Consider the following 21,726-nt stretch of genomic DNA (forward strand, 5'->3'; position numbering starts at 1 on the left):
TATATTAAAAACAACAAAAAAACAACAACAAAAAAAAAAAAGCTGGTAGTACACCTCTTCCAGACCAACATTTTCCCAGCAACACCCTCAAAAAAAAAAAAAAAAAAAAAAAAAGAAGGTCTAAAAAATTTTTGGGTTTGCACAAGAAAAAAAGAAAAACGACAAGCCACCAATGTGACAAGCCCCACAAGACCAGGCCTATGCATCAATGAATGCTTCAAAAACGCTAAGATGTTTAGAAATATGCAGCATTCACTATTGAACGTCATCATGGCACATGCAACGCTGGATTACGTCCAATGCTGGACAGCGGCAGGACGTTCTTTGTGACTGGGTTAAGAGGGTTCTGCAGTCCTGCCTGTGATGTATATACAGCAGAGTATGTCCCCTGTGTGATGTATATACAGAAGTCTCAGTATTCCCTGTAATGTATATACAAGGGATGAGCAATAATTTATCTACCCGAATCCTCCTCAACTTCAACACACTTGTTCTACTTCACCTCCAGTGTTTGCATGCAGTCAACAGGAGACGTCTTGCTGCTGCAAGAACCCCGTTATTGCTGCTGCAAGAACCCCGTTATTGCTGCTGCAAGAACCCCGTTATTGCTTCTTAGACTGAATAGTCATCAGGAAATCGTTGCCCACACAGAAATTTCTTCAGGTTAAGAAACAGAAAATAATCACTGGGAACCATGTCTGAACATTAGGGTCAATGGTTAACCTCCATGAAGCCGCATTCATTGAAAGCACCTTGTGATTTGCGAGACTTGTACATTAATTGTTGACTTGTTTAGCATGAATTCTAGTATTAAAACGCCTTCTGTATCCAAAAAAGCTGTTGCCGACTGCTGGACACAATTTTTTGGGGATTTGGCGACTCCTTGTGCTTTCATTGCATGAACTCTTGTTTGGTCTCAGGATCATGGTGGTGGACCCATATTTCATTACCCGATATAATTTGAGAATAGAAGTCTCCTGGATTTTCTCTAAGCATGTCTAAATTCTCTTGTCTAAATTGCAGGAGACATGTTTTTGGCTTAGGCGTTAGCATTCGTAGAACCCTTCTGGAACTGACCTTTGACATCAAAACTTGAATGATACTGGAAACCGTGCCAACTGAAATGCCTAACTCATGAGCTATAACTCAGACATTGACCCGACAATCTTCCAAAATGATGGCCTCCACTCTACGGCACATTTCTTCTGAAGATGCTTTGATAGGTCATTGAGTGGGGGTAATGTTCAATTCATTCCCTGCCCTATTTAAACAGCTTGGTCCAAAACTTTACTTGGGTAGTAGGAAGGTGCATCATTACCGTATACAGCAATCATCCTTTCATGGATTTCTTTAGGCTTCTTTTCTTCCTTTGTAAGGGATTTAATCCAAATACCTCACTTTCTTTGTAGTGCCACACTGACAGACATGTCTCAACATGCACAAAAAAGCTCAGCTCTCTAATACGGAGAATATGCTGGGGTGGATAGCTTACTCAACACACCTTGTACAGCACAGTCTCGGCACCTCCAGTGGCACGCACGTGCAGCAGAGTCTCGGCACCTCCAGTGGCACACACATGCAGCAGAGTCTCAGAGTCTCCTTTGTGATGTATACGCAGCAAACTCAGTGTACCCTATGCAATGTGTACAACAGAACTCCCACTGCTTGAGCTCTATAACTGTTACAGGAGCAAAGATTAATTTCCTTTGAGGAAATGTGCATTGAAAGAGCATCTGTGTTCATACCTTACTGCTGTGAGCAGTTCTTTTCAAAACTTACCATCACAAGTCTACTGCGCTTCAGACTGACAGACACAAACTTGGAAAAGCAATTGAGTGTGGCAACATTATGAATACCACCTAACATCACAACCGTATCAAAGAGAAGCCGTTACGACCATCAGGGCTGTGGAGTCCGAGTCGGAGCCTATTTTGGTGGAGTCGGAATAAAAATGGACCGACTCCTAAAAGATATAATAAATTGGGTACAGTAGTTCAATGCAGTTTGTGGGGAATATTTTTTCAGAAGAATTTGGGAAGGTTATGAAATGTCCTATAAATATCTGTCCTATTCCTGATCTAAGGGTCTAGACTTTTAGCCGAGATTATTCTGTGCTACAGTAAATTTATCACTTAAACATGAGCCATGTTTGAGGGAGTTGAAGTCGGTGGCATGGAAATTCAGGAGTCAGTTTTGGCTTACAGACTCCACAGCCCAGCCGACCATCACATTAGGTGTGAGTTAATTAAATGTTTGACCAAATATAGCAGGGTAACTTTTTAGTTGATCATTTTATATGGCCCCTGAAGGATGGTATAAATATCTAAATAGCTCTTGGCTGAAAAAGGTTCCCCACTCCTGCCCTACATAAATATATTGAGGGTTGTAGTTTCTAAAATGGAGTCCCTTCTTTGTGGTTTATTTTTCCCACCACTTAGACGCCTTTGCAAGCATGAAATGAGAATCGGAGAATGGCCGGTTGTAGAAATATGTCATGGGTATTTTAGTGCTCTTGAAAACTAAGCAAATACTTAGAGGTGCATTTTTTCAATAGCTCTTATGACAAGTGAAAAGTTTGTCATTGAGTAACGCTTGGCTAGCAAAAGGAACAATATTTGGGGGATTAGTGATCGGTTACTATACTCACACGAGGTGTTGGACACTGCCCCTTTTTATATCCTTCTGGTGATGGATGTTCTGCACACGGCTGTTCCTACCTTGGCAGGCATCAGTTATGGTGTGCAAGAGTCCGCCCATCACATAGGGATTGATTGCCTTGTTGTACAACCAATGAGATGTCGTTTTATTGCACTTTTATCTTGTAAATATGCTCAATACTTTATTCCTCTGTTTATTAAATGTATTGCCCTTTATTTTAAAATGACTTTTTTCCTATTTCTATCTTACCATGTGTCAGAACAGGTTTTTTTTTTTGTTTTGTTTTTAACAGTGACAGGCCTGCTGTAAGCTGCTTTGTTGGCGTGACACAGTTATTACCAGCAAATGCAATGTTTGGATATGGCATCCACAATCTATCCCAGTCAAAGACAAGTCCCAAAAATCAAATCGCGCTTCTAGTCTTTGGAGCCTTGCTGTTTGTCAAAACTGTAGGTTCTAACTAGATATTGGATATCATTCGCAATCAGAATACAATGGGGAAAAAAGGAGGTTCATTTTCTTCTTTTATGAAAATGAAAAATTTGGAACTGAATCAACAATTTAGTGGGGAGAAAAAAATGGAACATTTTTAAACTTTCAATTCACTTTCTATTAATTCCTGTGAAGCACCTGAGGGACTAAACTTTTGTTACAACCGTTATCAATAGCTGGAGGGGTGCAGTTTAACATGTTATCAGTTTTGGAGTTTTTCAATGTACAGGCCCCTCAAAGTCACCTCATAAGTGAAGGCGTCCCTAACAAAAAACCTTGAAAAATTGCTGCAAAAATGTAAACTGTTCCAACATTCTGACAAAATAAAAGGACATTTGAAAAACAACGCCGATATAAAAGTAGACATATGGGAAATGTTATTTATTAACAGAGACAGTCATATTACACAAAAAAACTTTCCGATATTATCATAAATATAAACACAAAACAAAATCAACCTAAATTTACCACTAACATAGTACAATGTGTCATGAAAAAAACAAAATCACACAATAATTGAGAAATGTTGAAGCATTCTAGAGTTAGGCCACATTCACACATTCAGTATGTGGTCAGTATATGCAAGCCAAAACCAGGAGTGGAAGAATCAGAGGAAAATTAGAATAGACACACGTCACCACTTCTGCAGTTTTCACCTACTCTATTCTGAACGTGTGAATGTGGCCTTAGGCTATAGCCCCACTATCCGTATTTGGGCAGTATTCAGTTGGTATTATTTCTCAGGAGTGGGAGCCAAAACCAGGCAAGGAACAATCAGAGAAAAGGTATAATAGAAACAAGTCACCAATTCTGCATTTATCACCCACTCCTGGTTCTGGCTCCCACTCCTGAGAAAAAATACTGACTGAATACTGACCAAATACTGATAGTGGGGCCGTGGCCTGAGAGTTATTACCACAAAGTGACATGTCAGATTTGAAATAAATGGGGCCTGGTCATGAAGGCCAAAATTGCCCGTCTTGTTAGTGTTTCTGATCAGAGTGTTAGTTTTTACCATAAGAGTTTCGTGAGTTTTCTTCATATGCAAAAAAAGAAAAATGGAGGTTTCTTAAGCTAATCCTATCAAACAGTCAGTGAAAAACAGACAGCACATGGGTGGCATACAAGTGCTGTATGATTTTTTTATTCCAGATCCATAGACTTGCATTGGGAAGTTGATCCAGAACTCGGATCAAAATCAGACATGTCTTGGTATACGTGTGTGGACCATTTGGTACAAAAAAAAAAAAAAAAAAAAAAAAATAGAGGGACATGTGAACAGCCCTATAAAGACAATAAAAAGGTACCAGATCTGTCTGATTAAGCCATTACACGAAACACGCATAAAAGAACAATTTATGATCATTTTTTCCTTTGATAGCACACATACAAAAGCAGAAGCAGCATGGAGGACATCATACAGTAGTACTGAGCTGTGTAGATGTGATTCCAACACTGGGATAAGCTAGCAAGAATCAGCACGATTGTTTCCTCTACCCCTCCTCCCTTCTTCATAGACTTCTGTATACTGAGTAAACTGGTAACTCACTGTCTTGTGTTTAACAAAAAGGGATTTGAGCTGATATTCAGAGTGGGTGATAATTTCAGAAAGCAGAGTGGAAGGAGGAAAAGTGGCTCAAAACTGAAGAAACAGATTTCTACAATTGGATAAATCAATAGTAAAAAGCAAATAGGAAACTTTGTAATTTAATGTCTTTTGAAAGTACAGCGTCCAATTAAAGAGTACTTATCCCAAATCTGGGACTGCCCTTTTCATTTAATAAAACAGTGGGCAGACCCAGATTGGTAATTTGTCCAAATATAATCTAGTAACAAAACCCATAAGAAGTAGTGCTAATGTCTCCTGAAAGGGCCTGATTACTTAGCAAGGCCAGGCTTGAACATCTGGGTTACGGGATCCCGCTCGAAATACTGATATCATGAGATCTCCCTGTTTCTACTAACCCAGTGCTACTGCAAACTTTATCAAGCTAAAGAGCGAGAACTCAATAGAACTTGCCTTTTCACTGCCAGAGCAACTGTGGAGGATTGTACTCTGAATGACAAGGTCCCACAACCTGGAAATTCTTGGAAAAAAAAATATATATATCGGGCCCTTTAGGGGGATGTAACACTGGGGCTGCACACACTGTTTAATGTTTAATTAAATAAAAAAAAATGGCAGCGCCAGATTGGTGATAGGCATTCTTTAAACTCAACGTCTAGAAAATTTTCTGTATAAGAAAAATGGGGGCCAAAGAAGCAGCAAAATTCCTTAAAGGTTATCCCTGCAATGTAAAGATTTTATATAAAAAGGGCGGTCCTATCCTTATTTGCTAAATCTACAGTTACCACAGGCACACTGCTTCTCCTTAGTTCTAAAGACCTGCCTCTCCTGTGCGCTTCCAGACAGCGTTCGATTTTAAGGGGAATTTTTATTTATATGGATGAGGTGACCATTGGTCGTGGGTCACAGTCACTACATTCAAAACTACTTGATCAACATTCATTACTATTCAAGAACTACATTTCATTAGTGGTTCATGGAGATAGAGCATGATCATGCTCATGTCTCCTGCATACACAGCAGAGATGAGCAAAGAATAGCTGAGCTGTGAAGGATGTCTGTTAGCGCAAGGATAATGCTATGAGAGGATCTGGGGATGTTTTACAGTGGGTACGGAGAGTATTCAGACCCCTTTAAATTTTTCACTCTGTTTCATTGCAGCCATTTGGTAAAATTCTAAAAAGTTCATTTTTTTTCTCATTAAAGTACACTCTGCACCCCATCTTGACTGAAAAAAACCCAGAAATGTTGAAAGTTTTGCAAATTTATTAAAAAAGAAAAACTGAAATATCACATGGTCATAAGTATTCAGACCCTTTGCTCAGACACTCATATTTAAGTCACATGCTGTCCATTTTCTTGTGATCCTCCTTGAGATGGTTCTACTCCTTCATTGGAGTCCAGGTGTGTTTAATTAAACTGATAGGACTATGATTTGGTCTATACAAGACCTCACAGCTCACAGTGCATGTCAGACCAAATGAGAATCATGAGCTCAAAAGGAACTGCCCAAGGAGCTCAGAGACAGAATTGTGGCAAGGAACAGATCTGACTAAGGTTACAAAAGAATTTCTGCATTACTCAAGGTTCCTAAGAGCACAGTGGCCTCCATAATCCTTAAATGAAAGAAGTTCGGGACCACCAGAAGTCTTCTTAGACCTGGCCGTCCAGCCAAACTGAACAATCGTGGGAGAAGAGCCTTGGTGAGAGAAGTAAAGAAGAACCCCAGTATCACTGTGGCTGAGTTCCAGAGATGCAGAAGGGAGATGGGAGAAAGTTCCACAAAGTCAACTATCACTGTAGCCCTCAACCAGTCGGGCCTTTATGGCAGAGTGGCCCGACGGAAGCCTCTCCTCAGTGCAAGACATATGAAAGCACGCATAGAGTTTGCTAAAAAACACATGAAGGACTCCCAGACTATGAGAAATAAGATTCTCTGGTCTGATGAGACGAAGATAGAACTTTTTGGTGAGAATTCTAAGCGGTATGTGTGGAGAAGACCAGGCACTGCTCATCACCTGCCCAATACAATCCCAACAGTGAAACATGGTGGTGGCATCATCATGCAATGGGGGTGCTTTTCAGCTGCAGGGACAGTACGACTGGTTGTAATTGAAGGAAACAAGAATGCGGCCAAGTACAGATATATCCTGGATGAAAACGTCTTCCAGAGTGCTCTGGACCTCAGACTTGGCCAAAGGTTCACCTTCCAACAAGACAATGACCCTAAGCACACAGCTAAAATAACAAAAAAAAAAAAAAAAGAGTGGCTTCAGAACAACTCTGTGACCATTCTTAACTGGCCCAGCCAGAGCCCTGACCTACACCCAACTGAGTATCTTTGGAGAGACCTGAAAATGGCTGTCCACCAACGTTCACCATCCAACCTGATGGAACTGGAGAGGATCTGCAAGGAAGAATGGCAGAGGCTCCCCAAATCCAGGTGTGAAAAACTTGTTGCATCATTCCCAAGAAGACTCATGGCTGTACTAGCTCAAAAGGGTGCTTCTACTCAATACTGAGCAAAGGGTCTGAATACTTATGACCATGCGATATTTCAGTTTTTCTTTAATAAATTTGCAAAAATTTCTACATTTCTGTTTTTTTTTCAGTCAAGATGGGGTGCAGAGTGTACTTTAATGAGAAAAAAATAGAATTAGAATTTACCAAATGGCTGCAATGAAACAGAGTGAAAAATTTCAAGGGGTCTGAATACTTTCCGTACCCACTGTATTAAACGAGGTCATAGCTGCATCTGTTTTGAATTATGGTAGTTAGACTGGATCCTTGGGTTCATCTAGGCATGCTCCATTATTGAAGGATGGCAACAGAGGGTAAAGAAAGTCCAAAGGGTTGGGTCATCATTAGGGAGACTAGATGGTGGCCCGATTCCAACGCATCGGGTATTCTAGAATATGTATGCAGCAGACCGGGCGCAATCAGCAAAGCGGTGTTTAAATTTGGCGGCAATATCTGTGATTGTAGAATAGATAGTTAGCGTGCACTCTCGTCAGAAAGAGGGAGGTGCTGATGAAGGGACACGTTGTGCCCAATACGTACAGTAAATTATATCATCGCACACTCAGAGGTTCAAATGCAGTGTTCGTTTATTAATGAGGCATAACATCAAACCAAATAGTTGTAGTTGCGACAGTGATTGGCGACTGAAGACGTTTCGGCCTCATCCAGGCCTTATTCATTGAGTCGCGCTACTTATATAGGTTTAGATGCAGGTATGTGCCGACAGAGGTAAAGATAGAAATCTTTTTAATGGTGCTCTTGTATCACGTGTTCCACAATCTATAAGAGATTCATTTGCTGGTGTGATATGACACGTCTGTGTCTTGGTACAGTGCTGGTGTCCCAGATGTGGCAGGGAGAGGAGAGGAGGGGCGGTATAGCCGTTTCTCTGTATTGTTATTTGTGCACCATGGGAGGCTTGTTCCTGTTTGTTGTCTGTGGTGGTGTGGGGCTCCCAGGTATGGCCTGTGGAGGAAGGGCAGCGTGACCGTCTCCCAGCGCTGGGAGACGTGTCATATCACACCAGCAAATGAATCTCTTATAGATTGTGGAACACGTGATACAAGAGCACCATTAAAAAGATTTCTATCTTTACCTCTGTCGGCACATACCTGCATCTAAACCTATATAAGTAGCGCGACTCAATGAATAAGGCCTGGATGAGGCCGAAACGTCTTCAGTCGCCAATCACTGTCGCAACTACAACTATTTGGTTTGATGTTATGCCTCATTAATAAACGAACACTGCATTTGAACCTCTGAGTGTGCGATGATATAATATCTGTGATTGGTCGCAGGCGGCGGCCGCGACCAATCAGCAAACCGTGTTAGTGAGGACTGGAGAGCGTGTTTAAATTTGGCGCCAAAATCGCTGATTAGTCGCGACCGCCGGCCGTGACCAATCAGCAGAGCGGTGTTACTGAGAACGGGGAGTGGCGTTGATGTGCGGGTACTTTCGGTGTGAGTAGCCAGGAGATGAACGGCTAGCGCTGGTCATCTCCCAGCTGCATCGCCGCTGACTTCCATGCGGCTACTGTCGGGAGATCAGCGGCTAGTGCCGCCGATCTCCCGACGGCAAGTGTGAAGGGAGGACCGGGGAGCGAGGCCGCCGGTCGGGGTACTTGTGCTGCGTGCAGCCAGGAGATGAGCGGCTGGCACCGCTCATCTGTCGGCTGCGTCGCCGCTGATCTCCCGACGGTGGCCTGAGTGTTTAAAATCCGGCGCCAATTCGCGGACGTGCTGCGGCAGTCGCTGATTGATCGTGGCCGGCTGGGCGCGACCAATCAGCGAACCGTGTTACTGAGTACTGGAGAGCGAGTTTAAATTTGGTCGCAGGCGGCGGCCGCCTCGACCAATCAGCAGAGCGGCGTTTAAATTTGCGGCCCATATCGCTGACTGGTCGCGGTTGGCCACCAGCGACCAATCAGTGAGATTGGCGCCAAATTTAAACAATGCTATGCTGATTGGTTGCGGCCGGCGACCAATCAGCATTATTGGCGCAAAATTTAAACAACGCTCAGCTGATTGGTCGCTGCCAGCCAACCGCGACCAATCAGCACAGTAGTGTTTAAATTTGGCGCGACCAATCAGCGAATCGTATTGGTGAGGACCGGGGAGCGGAATCGTATTAGTGAGGACCGAGGAGCGGCGCTGCCTGTGCGGCTACTTCCGCTGCGAGAAGCTGGGAGATGAGTGGCTGCTTGCAGCAGAAGTATCCCGACCCGACGCTCCCCGGTCCTCCCTTGATACCCTAGCCGCATGCAGGTCCTTCTGCTGCTACCGGCAGGGAGATGAGCGCCTCGCGCCGGTCATCTCCGTCCCGCGTCGCTGATTGGCCGCTGCCGGACCAATGAGCGACGCGGGATTTCCTGGAGAGACAGACAGACGGGATAAGAATTATATATATATATATATATATATATATATATATATATATATATATATATATATATATATATATATATATATATATATATATAATGGCTGCAAATCAGTGCTTATTTAAAAATAGGTTGTATTGGCGCACAAGATTAATTTTGTATATACTAAAAATGGGGACCACATAATGCATGCAATATTTTGTTTTTGCGCTTTCATTTTTCCTTATTGATCCAAGAGTCACTTTACTTTTAAATTGCACAACATATTGTGGGATACATTTAAATCAGATTATCAGAAAACCACAATTCTGCAGGTTTTTTTTTTTCTTGTTATGAAATTATGGAACTTGAAAAATTATGGATTATGTAAATGATAAAAAAAAACAACACTATTTTCAAAACATATCGATTTATTTGCACGCACAGAACTACAAGCACTTACACGCTTTGGCTGCCATCAATATTATTAACCCCTTGATGACATCCGCCGTACATGTGCGGCGCTGCGTTCCCACAAACTGCCATACATGTACGGTGCCGCTAGTTCTGGTCACCGCGCTGCACTTAGCATAGACCGTTAAGATGGCTGCAGTCTCTGACAGAAGACCATCCCGGGGGCCTGTACCGCACCCTGCGATACAGCACCAATCACAGCCGTTATTATGGATGGGGTGATTGCGACATCACTTTTGGTGATTAACCCTTTTGGCAGAACAATAGTTACTGACCAATTGGCATCGGTTGATTTAAAATAACAATCGCTGCTCTGCACACCACCTTTTCCTCAGACCTGGCATGCAAAGAGGTTGTATAGCCCCTGTATACCTGTCAGAGAAAGATATTGCATTTGTGGCCAGTGCGATCCTGCTGCGTCTCCTGCGATCTGCTTCTGGGCTGTGAGGTGTGCGTGATTTGTAATCACAGCAGCAGCAGTTCCTAAATCTCTGTTCCAGCTCCCCCATCATCCTCCACCCCTTACACCCAATTGAATTTTTGGTGCACTTTTTTTTTTTGGAGCTTTTTTACATGTGCGTGTCCTGCGTGCACACCTCAATTGTATTTTGCGCTGTACTTTGGCGTTATGGTTTTTTTTTTTTTGCAACACCAAAGTGTGCGCAACCCGTGAGTCCATGCCAAGGGACTTTTTTTGCCGTAGGTAGAGTAGCGAATGTCGCAGTGTTAGTGGCGTCTGATTTTCTTGTAGAAAAATAAATAAATAATAGTAATTAGAGCGGGGGACGTCCATTTTTCTTTTGCACAAAAAAAAACAAAACAAACAAAAAAAACCCCAGAAGAATAGTTAGCGCCAAATAGCTTTTTAGGTAGAACATTAGTGTAGTGAATGTCATTATTTTTTTTTTTTTTCTACTTATAGTAAACTTAAAGCACCACTCCAGCAGGTAGTTTTTTTTTTCCAGAGCTGGAGTGGTGCTTTAAATCTAAACCCACTGCCCCCCATCATATACTCACCCTCAGGTGTCTTCCCCGTTTTTCGGTAACGCTTCTTCCGGTCTTCCTGCGCCCTCTTGTAAGTGCAGCTTCTGACTGGAAGTCTGAAGCTATGTCACACACTCAATACAAGTCTATGAGAGCTAGAATGAGGCTCTCAGACTTGTATTGAAAAGTCCATGCAGCGGCTGTATGAAGCACTCGAGCTGCTGAGACAGACGGGAACGACACTGGAAACTGATGAAGGCGGCGGCAGGTGAGTATCAGACAGGGGGTAGAGGACTTGCCTTTAAAGCACCACTCCAGCGGTGAAATGAAAAAAATAAATAAATAAAGCTGGAGTGGGGCTTTAATAAATAATAATATTAAATATTAATAAATAGTACCCTTTACACATGCCCTACACAATACACGTGTAAAAGCACCTCGAACGTTTGAAGGATAAGATAAAAATGGCCCATTCATCAAAAAGACATTATTCAGCAGAGGAGGCATACGCTTTCCTTGCCTTCGACGCGGATTTAGGCAGTGAGGAAGCGCTCACATTACTCTATTTTTCTTCCTTCTCCTCATCTAGCGAGGAGGGACCCCCAGAAAGGCGCTCTTAGACCCAGGTCACCCCTTCAGCAATCGATCCCATATGGACTCCACCCCCAGAAAATTATCAGCCTGTTATTTATAATTTGATTGCATTATCCAATTTGATGCTATAAGCCTCTCTCAAACTGACTATTTTTTTTCAGCGAGGATATAATAAATCTTATAATGGCCCAGACAAATTTATATGCCCATCAATTTTTTACCCAAAATCTCACGTCATCACACACCAGATGGACCCCTGTAAATGCAGCAGAGATGATGACATTTTGGGGCATTGTGCTACATATGGGCATAGTCAGAAAACCAGAGCTTCGGTAATACTGGAGTACTGATATTCTCTACAGCACACCGGTATTCCGCATGGCCATGCAAGGACACAATTTGAAGCAATCAAAAATTTTTGCATTATAGTGATAATGAGCAGTGTCCTCCCCGAGACGATCCTAACTTTGATTGTCTATATAAAATTCGGTCAGTAGTTGAACACTTCAGCAGAAAATCTGCCGAGGATTACAATCCCCAAAGGCACATTGCTATAGATGAATCTCTGGTTAATTTCAAAGGAAAAATAAAATTCCGACAATACCTGCCCAGTAAGAGAGCCAGGTACGGAATTAAACTGTACAAGATGTGCGAGAGTACCTCAGGGTACACACACAGATTTAGGATCTACGAAAGGAAGGACACCCAGATTCGCCCTCCTGTCCTGGGGGTGAGTGGGAAAATTGTGTGGGAATTGCTGCACCCACGGCTGGATGAGAGTTATCACCTCTACATTGATAATATTTTACAACAGCATCCCACTCTTCAAGACCCTCTCTGTCAGAGGTACACATGCAGCACAGTGCGAAGAAATTAGAGAGGCCTCCTAAGCCGCTAATTGGGAAACTGCTGAGAAAGGGCGAAAGCAGAGTCCAATGCAGTGACAACATGATGGTGGTTTGCAAAAGTATTTGCCTCCTTGGCATTTTTTGTATTTTGCTATTTTTTTTTTTTTTTTTGAGAGTGTGCATTAGTTCATGTAAAGAACAGGTCTACAACTGTGAAAATTTAATTGTCTTTTTATTGTGCAGCAGACAAACTGGACAAAATAAATGAAAACTTCAGTGTGCATAACTATTCACCCCTCTAAAGTAAGCATTTTGTAGTCTCCTTTTGCGGAAATTAGAGCTGAAAGTCGCTTTGGATAAGCCTCTATGAGCTTTCCACATCTTGCCACTGAGATTTTTGCCCATTCCTCAAGGCAAAACTGCTCCAGCTCCTTAAAGTTAGATGGTTTCCACTGGTGAACAGCAAGTCTGACCACAGATTCTGAAATGGATTAAGGTCTGGGCTTTGACTAGGCCACTCCAAAACATTTACACGTTTCCCCTTAAACTGCTCAAGGTGTTGCTTTAGCAGTATGCTGTAGGTAATTGTCTTGTTGGAAGGTGAACCTCCGTCCCAGTTTTAAATCACTGACAGACAAACAGGTTTTGCTCATCAACATCCCTGTATTTCACACAATCTATCTTCCCGTCAACTTGGATCATTTTCCCTGTCCCTGCTTCCAAAAAAACATCCCCCACAGCATGATGCTGCCACCACCATGTTTCACTGTGGGGAAGGTGTTCTTGGGGTGATGAGATGTGTTGGTTTGGTGTCAAACAGTTTACCTTGGTGGCCAAAAAGTTCAATTTTGATCTCATCTAACCACATCTTCTTCCATACATTTGGGGAGTCTTTTAGGCAAACTCAAAATGAGAATTACAATTTGTGTGCAATACTTTTTTCTGCTCACTCTTCCGTAAAGGCCACCTCTATGAAGTGTATGGCTTATTGTGGTTGTATAGACAGATTCTACTCCAGTCTCTGCTTTTGAACTCTGCAGCTCCTTCAGGGTTACCCCAGGTCTTTGTGCTGCTTCTCTGATTAATGCCCTCCTTGTCAGAGTTGAAAGTTTTGGTAGGCAGCCCTCTCTTGGCAGGTTTGTTGTGGTATGATGTTCTTTCCATTTCAGGATAATGGATTTGATGGTGCTCCAGGGGATCATCAGAGATTGGGATATTTTTATTTTATTTTTTTTATTTTTTTTAAACCCAACTTTGACTTGTACCTCTACAACTTTGTCCCCGACTTGTTTGGAGATCTCCTTGGTCTTCATGGTGTTTGGCTAGTGGTGCCTCTTGCTTAATGGTGTTGCAGCCTCTGGGGCCTTTCAGAAAAGGTGTGTATATACTGACAAGACCACGTGACACTTAGATTGCACACTTCCTTTCACTTAGCATGTAACTTATGAAGGCAATTGTTTGCACCAGAAATTCTTAGGGGTGGCATATGCACATGCAAATTTTTAGTTATTTTATCTCAAATTTAATTTATGCCTATATTTTTCTTACTTTACCAACGTAGACTATTCAGTGCTGATGCATCACACACAAATCTGATTACAAAAATATTTAAAAAAAAAACACAGGCTGTAATGTAACAAGATAGGTAAAAAGCCAAGAGAGGATACTTTTGCAAGCCACTGTATAAGGATAAGAGATGTCCTTATCTTGACCACCATACACCGTGACAACAGCTTCCTTGTCACTTTCAGGGGTACCACAACAGAAGTCTCAAAGCCAGATTGTAGCCTGGATTATAATAAATTCACAGGGAATGAAGGGGTGGGGGTGGGGGGTAGTAGAGCTCTCAGGTCAGTTCCTCAAATTATACAGGGTCACGTAAAAAGCTTGATACAAAAAGTTGGCTGTGCACATTGTTCAGAAGGCACTGTGTAATGCTTTTGTGCGGTTTTGAAGTTCAGGCAAGATGGGGAGAAGAGGTAGTCATCAAGGCCCTAATGTTTGGCAGTCAGTAAGGTGAGGGTCTGAGTACTTCTTAAATTGATGATGCCTGTATTGTACTAGGTTGACATTTACCCGGTGAGGTTCCTCAAACAGTAAAGAAGGGAAGAACACAAAAAAGGTGCAGAGTATGCTCCAAGAGGGGAATACAACACAATTTACCATTGTGAAACCTGCCTTGAAAAACCTGGACTTTGTATCAAGGATTTCTTCAAAGTGTATCACACATCTATATATTGATAAAATTATGTTTTATGCCGTTGCACTTTTATAATCTGAAGTACGCAGCACAACTTACACATACCACCACATTATTAATTCGTGCACCAGGAAAATCAAACGCATTATCATCATTACATAACTATGCCTCTAGATAATTCCTTGAGTGGTATAGTTTCCAAAAACGGGGTCACCTGTGGGGGGGGCTTCCACTGTTTAGGCACATCAGGGGCTCTCCAAACAGGACACGGAAACGTCTGGGCTCCAAAACGCCACTCCTTCCTTTTGGAAGGTTCAACATTTTGTGACACTGTGGGTTCAAGGTGCTCACCACATCTCCAGATAGGTTCCTCTAGAGGTGTAGTTTCCAAAATGGGGTCACTTGTGGGGGGTTTCCACTGTTTAGGCAAATCAGGGGCTCTCCAAACGCGACATGGTGCCAATCCATCAATGTCTGCATTCCAAAACGTCACTCCTTCCTTTTGGAGCTCGGCAGTGTGTCCAAACAGTAGTTTCTCATAAAAACATACATAAGGGGTATCGGTGTACGCAGGAGAAACAGCACAACAAATTTTGGGGGCCATTTTATCCTCAGTACGCAGATAACCCATATGTGGTGGAAAACTACTGTTTTGGTGCACGTCAGAGCTCGGAAGGGAAGGAGCACCATTTGACTTTAAAAACACAAAATTGGCTGTAGAGCACCTGTACCCAAATAGTGGAAACCCCCCAAAAGTGACCCCATTTTGGAAACTAGATCCTGCTAGACCAATTTCTTTAGATGTGTGGTGAGCACCTTGAACCCCCAGGTGTTTCACAGAAGTTTATAACATAGAGCCATGGGAAAAAAAAAAAAAAAAAAAAAAAGACGGATTTTGGTAAGACCTTACCTGTAAAATCCTTTTCAGCGAGGGAAGGAAGGGAGACACAGTCATTACTAGTGGGGTAGGCGGAGCCCACATAGGATAGAACACCTCAGATTAAAAAAAGAGTGTTGTCCGGCCCCTCCAGCTTGGGCTCCTCCTACTCCAGCTCTCCAGTCCGTACACAAGCTAAGGAAGAGCAAATATCACCAGCGGAGCAACATAACCCCTTCTGAAGAACTTCAGAGAAAAAACAAGAGACAGGTTATGCATATAACAGAAAAACCACACAGTCCCAGGTACTACTCACTGGACCTGACCACTGCGATGAGCTGGCAATGCTGGAACAGAGCCTTAGCGCGCCGACCTCAGCCCAGATAATCGCTATCAGAGAAGGGTCACGCTGCATCTGAAAACACAACAACACACTTCTGCCATGGGAGGGAGCTGCGTCTCCCTTCCTTCCCTCGCTGAAAAGGATTTTACAGGTAAGGTCTTACCAAAATCCGTCTTTCAGCAGCAGATGGAAGGAAGGGAGACACAGTCATTACTAGTGGGACGTCCCAAAGCAGTCCAAAAATTAAGGGTGGGAAAAAACCAACAGAGGCAGAATCCCAACAACCTAGAAAAATGCGCAACTAGCGCTAAATACAAGTTAACGATAACTTAAACTACAGCCGCCTGCAGGACCCTACATCCTAAGGCTGCATCAGCGGAAGCACTGACGTCCACCTTATAAAACTTTGTAAAAGTGTGGACGGAGCGCCAGGTAGCCGCCCGGCAGAGTTGAGCTGCCGAGGCCCCTTGATGAAAAGCCCATGATGAACCCACAGCTCTCGTGGAGTGAGCTCGAATCTTAATTGGACAAGATTCGCCCTTGAGTCGGTAAGCCTCTAAAATGGCCGACCGAATCCATCGAGCTATAGTGTCCTTGGAAGCTCGTTGACCACGCCGACGACCTGCTGGAATCACAAACAGAGAGTCCGATTTCCGAAAACCTTGAGTAATAGACAAATAGAACTTCAAAGCCCGCACTAAATCCAATGAGTGCAAGGCCCGTTCCTTCGCATTCCTCGGTTCCGGACAGAGCGAGGGCAACACAATATCCTGGTTAACATGAAATTGTGACACCACCTTAGGTAGAAAGTCGCCCCGTGTGCGAAGCACCACGCGATCCGGGAGAAACTCCAGAAAAGGAGGCGAGCAAGAAAGAGCCGCCAGTTCAGAAACCCTTCTCAAAGGGGTGACTGCCACTAAAAAGGCAACCTTCCAAGAAAGCAAAGAAAGGCTAACGGAGTCCATAGGCTCAAAAGGCCCATGTTGAAGAGCCTCCAAGACCAGATTGAGCCGCCAAGGGGACACAAGCGCCTTCCGCGGCGGAAACTGACGGGTTACCCCGCGAAAAAAGGAACGAACGTCCCTACGCGAGGCGATAGCCTTCCGAAACAGCAAGGACAAAGCAGAAACCTGACCCCTCAGAGTGCTAACTGCCAAACCCTTGTCCAGGCCATACTGCAAAAAGGCCAACAAATTGGGAATGGAAAAAATCCTCGGGTTCCTTGAAGAACCCGAACACCATGAAAAGAAGGCCTCCCAAGTCTTGTGATAGATCCTAGTAGTGGCAGGACCCCTGGCAGCTCGCAGAGTGGCAATGACTTCGGCTGAAAAACCTTGACGAGTCAAGATTTCGGTCTCAAGAGCCACGCCGTCAAACGCAGAGACTTCAGGTCCGGATGACGAACGGGCCCTTGGGTTAACAGGTCCGGGCGAAGAGGGAGAGGAAGTGGAGGCGCAGCCAGAAGCGACACCAGCGTCGAGAACCACGTCCTCCTTGGCCAGTCTGGGGCTACTAACATAGCCGGGACTCTTTCCAGTCTGATCCGACGCAACACCAGAGGAAGTAAGGATATCGGCGGGAACACATAGATTAGCTCGAATTGGTCCCACGGAGCCACCAGAGCATCCACCGCCACAGCCTTCGGGTCCTTGTACCTGGACATGAACGTCGGTAACTTGGTGTTGAACCTTGATGCCATCAAATCCACTTGAGGAGTTCCCCCAACGGGAGCACAGCTGTGCAAAAATTTCTGGGTGAAGACTCCATTCTCCGGGATCCACCTTCTCGCGACTGAGGAAGTCCGCCGTGATATTCTGAACTCCCGGAATGTGAATCGCAGAGATGGCTGGCACCTTGGCCTCGGCCCATACCAGGATCCGAGACACTTCCATCATGAGCCTGGAGCTCCTCGTTCCACCTTGATGGTTGATATACGCGACCGCCGTCGCGTTGTCTGTCTGCACTCGGACTGGCAGACCGTTTAAAGGGACCGTCCAGTGTTGGAGGCAAAGGAAAATCGCCCTCAATTCCAGGATGTTGATCGGCAGGACAGACTCTTCCGACGACCATACTCCCTGAATCCAGAGATCGTTCCAGACACCCCCCCAGCCTGACAGGCTGGCATCGGTGGTTATGACCGACCACCTCGGAAGGAGGAAGGACTTCCCCAGGGATAACGCTTCCGGACGTAACCACCATTCTAGAGACTCTCGCACCCTGTGGGAGATGATGACACTGCGATCCAGCGAAGCCTGTGATCGATCCCAACGGTTCAGAATGAGCATTTGGAGAGTCCTGGAATGAAATTGGGCAAACGGAAGTGCCTCCATTGACGCCACCATCAAACCCAAAAGGCGCATACACCTTCGAAGGGACATTGCTGTCGAAGACTTCATAACCTGTACATGTCGAAGAAGACTTGCTTGCTTGTCTGGAGGCAGGGACACCACTGCTCGTACCGTGTCGAAATGCATCCCCAAAAACAGGATTGACTGCGACTGTTCCAGAGACGACTTCTTCCAATTGACCAGCCACCCAAAGTCCTCCAGGAGCTGAAGGGATAGATTGCGAGCCGTCACCGCCTCCTCCTTTGAGGACGCCACAATCAAAAGGTCGTCCAGGTAGGGAAGAACGGTAACCCCCTGTCTTCGAAGGATCGCCATGAGAGGTGCCAGAATTTTTGTAAAAACTCTGGGCGCCGAGGCCAACCCGAATGTTAGGGCCACAAACTGGAAATGGTCCTGACCTATGGCAAAACGAAGGAAGCGTTGGTGGGCCCTTCCGACGGGAACATGCAAATAAGCGTCGCGAATGTCGATTGACACCAAAAAGTCGTTCTGCGACAGGGCCGCCACAACAGAGCGAAGCGACTCCATGCGGAATTTCCGGGTGCGGACATGCCGATTCAATCTTTTGAGATCCAGAATGGGGCGAAATTTGTCCTCCTTTTTGGGGACCACAAAGAGGTTTGAATAAAACCCTCTTCCCCGGTCCTCCGGCGGAACCGGTACCACCACACCCTTCTGCAGAAGGGAATTGACCTCCTGCCGTAGAGCGGCAACTAGCTCGGGCTCTGACGGAATGCGAGATCGGCAAAACCTGTCCGGGGGTCGAGAAAGAAACTCTATGAAGTAGCCTGCTGACACAACCCGCGTCACCCAGGCGTCCGAAACGCGGGACGCCCAAGTCGATTCGAATTGGAGCAGGCGACCCCCCACTCGAGAGCCCTCGAGAGAAAACCTGGCGTCAGTCCGCCTTAGCGGGCTTTTTGTCAGCTTCCCGCTTGTCTTGACGGAAGCTGTGTTTCCAGGGAGTGCGGGATTTCTGAGAAGCCTTTTTTCCTGAAAAAGAGGGACGACCCGATCCCCAAGAGGGCTGACCGGACCGTCCCCTGGACCGAAAGGGCCGCCGACTACTACCGGCACTAGGCCTGCCCGACGCAGAAGCCACAGTTCTTCGCTGTGGTAAGGCCGCTTCTTTTGCCTTTGCCTTGACAATCAGCTCCGTGAGGTCAGATCCAAGTAACTGACCACCCTTGTAAGCTAAAGATAGCAAACCTTGCTTGGAAACCGCGTCCCCGGTCCACTGTCTGAGCCACAGTGCTCTTCTGACTGTGACCGCCGAGGATTGCGCCCTGGACAGCAGTGACGCGGTATCCAAACCTGCATCACTGCCATATCGGGCCGCATCCTCCAACAACTTGAAAAGCCCATCTACCTCGGATAGCGGGGATCCATCCTGCCATGCCGTCCGTAGACGGTCCAACCAGCTTAGGGAAGCTTTACAAGCACACATGGATCCTAGCACCGCTCTGAATCCATGACCCACGGCCTCGTAGATGGATTTCGCCGCCATCTCCGTTTTTCTGTCCAGCGGATCCTGCAGACTTGCCTTCCCTTTAACAGGCAGTAATGAGGATTTGCTAAGCTGGGATAAAGGGACATCCACTTCAGGAGAAGGAATCCAATTATCAATCAACTCCGTGGAACACGGATACAGTGCCTCAAAAAACCGTGTCCCCTGAAAACGTTTATCTGGACACAGGCGTTCCTTCTCCACTGCCCCATTAAGCTCATCCAGAGATGGTAATGCCAAGCGCGACCTATGCGACTCCTGAAACATCCGGGCCGACTTACCAGGACGTCTAGTTACCTCCTCCGGAAACTGTAACGCCTCCCTCATGGCTCCAATAAAAGCCTCTGCACGGCCCAAAAAAGAGGCAGAGTGCCCCTGCCGATCCTCCTTATCCGAATCGGACATCTCCCCATCTGAGCTTGAAGGGGAACCCTCCATAACAGAGATCTCCGAGTCGCTGCGCGAGGAGGGCAGTACCGGCCTGTGGCGCTTCCTGCCATGAGAGGATCTAGCTGACACCCAATAACCTAGAAGGTCAGACAGGCCATCAATAGAACGAGTGAGGGCCTCCATTTTGACCACTGCCCCATCACCGAAACCCCCGACCGCTGCGCTTGACGCAGTCGAGGACTCCTGCGTGTCAGACACGCGAGACTGATCCTGTAGCGGACCTGGGAGACGGTCCGCACCTCCTGGACCCTGATCTGACATGCCCTCACACAGTATATGGCAGGTTAAACCTGTCAGTAAGTAGGACAGTGTGGTTTCTTAAAAGAAAGCTGAAGGGTTAAAGCTCTTAAAGAGAGAGCTACCCCAGCTGACCCCCAATTAAGGGATAACCGCCTAATAAGGGGTTAATGTCGCAGACTCCCCACAACCTCTGTGAAATGAAAAGGATGTGCGAGCCCCAGACAAAAAAAGGAACCTCTATATGAGGTAATAGCTGCAGGACAGCACAGTCTGCAACCTTATTGTGCCTCAGAAAGGTGCCCTGCGCTGAGGGGGTGAGGGGTTAAGCTTCTGCCCTGACAGGCAGAAGCGACTCACCCAGCTGGCCGCGGTGCAGTGTTCCTTCGGTCTGTCGGGAGGAGAGGAGAGTGAGGAGCCCGATGGAAGCCGTTCAGTAATGGCCGCCGCGCTGTGAGGAGAGAGAAGCCGGAAGAGGAGGGGCAGGAGAAAGCGCGCGCTCAGAGCGCTTCCTGCCCGTGAAAGACCGGGAAGGCGCGAAGCCACGCCCCCCGCCGGCTTCAAAAAAAGCGCGCGCGACTCCTCCGCTCTCCGCTCCTGCCCCGCTTCCATGTCCTGCAGGCATCCACCTGCGGACAAAAAAACACAAGTCACCACCTGAATACATGTAGCAGCGGCTGCCGCAGCAGCCGCTGAAGCACTCAAAACACATTAACATGCTGAGTACTCACCCAGCTGAGCGCCACAGGGACCCCCAGGGATTTGTGGCGCTGTGCCCAAGCTTCCCCCCAGGGCGGAGAACGCAGTGACCCCAGATGCGCGGTTTGCGTCCCCGCCAGGGAAGCATCCCTCATCCCCCGGGGCCGGCAGGGTTCTGCAGGGACCTCTCTCAAAGGGTAATGCAGATCCGCCAAGGGAGGGGTGGGGGTCCAGCAGCGCTGAGACCCCTGAGACCTCGGGGGTCCAAGTCTCTGTCCGAAAAAAATAAAAAAAAATTCTGAGGAGCTGCTTCCAGCAGCGACCATCCTCTGTGACCTCAAATTTTAGACTGGAGAGCTGGAGTAGGAGGAGCCCAAGCTGGAGGGGCCGGACAACACTCTTTTTTTAATCTGAGGTGTTCTATCCTATGTGGGCTCCGCCTACCCCACTAGTAATGACTGTGTCTCCCTTCCTTCCATCTGCTGCTGAAAAAACATTTTTCTCACAAAAATGTTATTTTAGCCTCAAATTTTTTATTTTCAAAAAGGGTAACTGGAGAAAATGGACC

The 21,726-nt window shown here is 45.7% G+C and overlaps 1 protein-coding gene across 1 annotated transcript in view; it reads right to left on the reverse strand.

The window, feature by feature from the left end:
- Positions 1-21,726, reverse strand: part of ACIN1 (apoptotic chromatin condensation inducer 1) — a 122,718-nt gene that overhangs the window by 64,435 nt on the left and 36,557 nt on the right. The window lies entirely within an intron of this gene.

Source organism: Phyllobates terribilis, unplaced genomic scaffold, assembly GCF_046119375.1.
Source record: "Phyllobates terribilis strain yellow unplaced genomic scaffold, ASM4611937v1 Scaffold_1__5_contigs__length_1240528914, whole genome shotgun sequence".
NCBI lineage: Eukaryota > Metazoa > Chordata > Amphibia > Anura > Dendrobatidae > Phyllobates > Phyllobates terribilis.